A 1,208-nucleotide genomic window follows, 5' to 3' on the forward strand; every position below is an offset into this window, starting at 1 on the left:
CTCTCTGGCCCCTCCCTGTTCCTGCCCCAGGGGCTGCCCCAAATTTCGCAACACGTTTCCTAAGCTTTTCACAAACCTGGGGCAACAAGTCTTGGGGTGAGTAACCCCAGGCACATTTCCATTTCAGTGGAGCTTAAAAGTACCTGCCTGGCTCAGGCTTTTCTTGGGGTCAAGGCCAGATGCTGAACCTGGGCTGGTCCCTGTTGTACTTTGTTATACCAGAAACCATTGAAGTCTAGAGTGACCTTCCCCCACACTTAGCTGGGTCCCAGTAACCCAGCACTTCTGTCTGTCTGGTTCTCCCTACCCCCCAAGGTCTTGCTAAATCAGTGGTTCTCAACCAGTGGGTCGTGACACATTTGGGACTACATTGAGTATCAGTATTTACAATTCATAACAGTAGCAAGATTACAGTTGTGGAGTAGCACCGAAATAATTTTATGGTTGGGGGTCAACACAACCTGAGGAACTGTATGGAAGGGTGACAGGTCTAGGAAGGCGGAGACCACTGTGCTAAACAGTTCTGTACTCCTGCCCTCAAGCAAGCCTCCTGCCTCTACCTTCTCAGTTGCTGGGCACTACCCAAGTCCTACTTATGCATGTATAGTCCAAGCCTTTCCTATGATGAGGATAAGGGGTGGGGGCAGGTCCTCACATACAGTCCCAGCTCTGTGGAGCATTTTCTGAAATGGGAAAGAATTCTGTTTTTAGAGGATCTGGGAGGGCTTCTTGGCAGTGGGACAGTTAAGCTTTAGTTTTGAAGGCTGCCTCGTAGTTCACCCTCCAGGGGATATGCTTGCTTTCTAGGGAAAAGAATGAAGTGGACCTTATCTACCCTGTCACTCAGGGTGGCCGAGTGACCATGGTGGGCTTTGAGAGTCATGGAGGAAAGGTCTGCTCTTGCCTCTAGGACTTGTCCTGTACCTGTTATCTCTTTCAATTGTATTGGCTTTGTAGCTGAAGGCAGGTAATGATTCACAATGCTTAATATTTATAAAGTACAAATTGTGCCTTTGGAATGTAGCTCAGTGGGAAAGTGCTTCCATACTCAGTAGCATGGGATTAATTCTGATAGTACACATCTGTAATCTCAGCACTAGACACAGGAGGCAAGAGGATCAGGAGTTCAAAGTCAGCCCCAGCTATGTAGCAAGTTAAGAAGCCAGCCTGGGCTACATGATACCATTTCTTTTTTTTTTTTTTTTTTT

This window comes from Mastomys coucha, unplaced genomic scaffold (assembly GCF_008632895.1).
Source record: "Mastomys coucha isolate ucsf_1 unplaced genomic scaffold, UCSF_Mcou_1 pScaffold3, whole genome shotgun sequence".
Taxonomy (NCBI): Eukaryota; Metazoa; Chordata; class Mammalia; order Rodentia; family Muridae; genus Mastomys; species Mastomys coucha.